Source organism: Elephantulus edwardii, unplaced genomic scaffold (genome assembly GCF_000299155.1).
Source record: "Elephantulus edwardii isolate Elephantulus edwardi_28Jun2011 unplaced genomic scaffold, EleEdw1.0 scaffold00299, whole genome shotgun sequence".
Taxonomy (NCBI): Eukaryota; Metazoa; Chordata; class Mammalia; order Macroscelidea; family Macroscelididae; genus Elephantulus; species Elephantulus edwardii.
Genome location: NW_006400049.1, coordinates 1092427 through 1094994, shown reverse-complemented (window position 1 = coordinate 1094994; position 2568 = coordinate 1092427).

The window sequence follows — 2568 nt, the reverse complement described above, 5'->3', positions numbered from 1 at the left end:
ACAGTGTGATTGCCACAGGACAGAGCAGAGTTTAGGGCTGTTGTATATAGGACAGCCTAGTGACTCGACAGAACATAACAACAAACAAGAGATGGACAACGGCATGAGAAACCAGTATGAATGTGTAGTGCATGGCATCACTGAAGTGACTGGTGTCCATATTGAGAGGTGACAGGGAAAGGGAGTGTTTGACCAGATAGCCAGCTGTGTAAGAAATGGGGAGGTAAGAGAGAAAGGGTTGAGACAAGTCACACTTGCTTGGGGTGGGTGGGCAGTGACTGTATTGGTTATTTTCTGTAAGGGTGGTGTCTTTCACCTGCTATGTAAAAAATACTTGTGTGTCAGATATTGGGGTTTTTTAGAATTTTTTAAATTAATATTAATGAAAGTTTACAGAGACTTAGGGTTTCCAGTCATACATTGTTGCACTTTTCTCCCTGCCCACCCCTTCCCCCATTCACTCTTCTCCCCGAAAAGAAAAAGAAAAACCTATTCATTGTTATGCAATCCCTTCCCTCAAGTCCACTCCACTATGCAGCCTTGACTCTGGACTTCTGTAATGACAAGAATACCCATTAATCTATCTCTTTAAACAGTTCTCTCCCTCATATGTTTCAGTACAATATACATCATTCTTCCCCTCAATTTATGTCTTCCCTCAACCCTGATGATATTCTTCTGACAACGAACATCCAAATTAAGATAGCCTAGGAAGAAGGATCGGCCATCCACTTCTGAAATATAACTGGTCTTGGAAAACCCTGTATAGCAGAGCACACTTAAAGTAGACTAAATAGATATGGCAACTGGGATCAAAACCTCAAATTTGGAAACACAAAGGAAGGGAAACAGTTTAAAGAAGAAATTCACAATTGGCACACGGAATGTGAGAAACATGAATTTAGGAAAACTAGACATTAAAATATTGACATATTGGGTATTAGTGAAATGAGATGGATTGGCATGGGACATTTTGAATCCCAAGATCATATGATCTATTATGGTGGAGATGAAAAGGTGAGAAAAAATAGGGTTGCTTTCATAGTTAAAAAGGCCATTTCTAGATCCATCTTGAAATACAGCATCATGAGTGATAGGACAATATCCATATGCGTATAAGGCAGACCTTTTAATACCACTCTCATTCAAATTTATGCACTTACAACCAGAGTCAAAGAGAAAGAAATAGATGATTTCTATCAACTGTTGCAGTCAGAAATTTGATTAAAAATGTAACCAAGATACTTTAATAATAATGGGTGACTGGAGTAGAACTGGTGAGAGAAACGAGGCTGGGGATAGAATGAAGAATTATGCACAATCAATGATTTATTCATTAAATACCTTCTATAAGAAACATAAACACAGGATATACACATGGATTGCACCTGATAGGCTTCGCAGGAATCAGATTGATTACATCTGTGGAAGGAACTAGGCCAGATGCTGATTGTGGAATAGACAATCAATCACCTGCTCATATACAAATTCAAATTGAACTAAAGGCTAAATCATTTCCACAGGAATAAATATTTGACCTTGAGTCTATCTCCCATGAATTTAAAAATAAACTCAAGTATAGGTTTGAGGCCTTGGACACTAATGAACAAAGTCCGGATAAGCTGTAGGAAGATATCAAGAATACTGTTCATGAAGAATGCAAAAAGTCATTAAGAAGGAAAAAAAAGAAAAGACCAAAATGGATGTCAGAAGAGACTCTGAATATTGCACTAGAGTGCCGAGAATCCAAAACAAAGGGAAGAAATCAGCCAGTTAAGGAGCTGAATAGAAGATTTCAAAGAGCTGCTCAGGAAGACAAGACAAAAGATTATAATGAAATGTGCAAGGAGGTAGAATTAGAAAATCAAAAGGTCCAAATTTGCAGAGATTTCTTAAGCTTGAAAGAATTAAAGAACAAATTCAAGCCTCGAGTTGTGATGCTTAAGGATGCTGCAGGTAGAATATTGAATGATTCAAGAACCATTAAAAGCAGATGAAAAGAGTACAGAGTCATTGTACCAAAAAGAATTGGCTGACACAGAAGAATTTTAAGAAACTACATAGGAACAAGAGGCAATGGTGATGAAGAATGAAGTTCAGGCTGATCTGAAGGACTTGGCAAACAAAAACATAAAGCCCAAGGAATTGATGGAAGCAGCAAACAGATGCTGCCATGTATTTTCTCACTAAGTTTTGCAAAGAAATCTGAAGGACAACTATTTGGACACCTGACTGGAAGAGATCCATATTTATTCCCATTCCAAAAAAAGGTGACCCAACAGAGTGTGGAAATTATCAAACAATGTCACTAATATCACAAACTAGCAAAATTTTGCTTAAGATTATTCAAAAAATGCTTCAACAGTACATTGATAGCGAACTTCCAGAAATATAGGCTGGGTTTAGAAGAGATCGTGGCACTAGGGACATTATTGACAATGTCAGATGCATCTTGGAAGAAAGCAGACAGTACCAGAAGAATGTCTATCTGTGTTCCCTTGACTATACAATGGCATTTGACTGTGTGAACAAAATTATGGCTAAACTTGAGGAAAATAGCAATCTCAG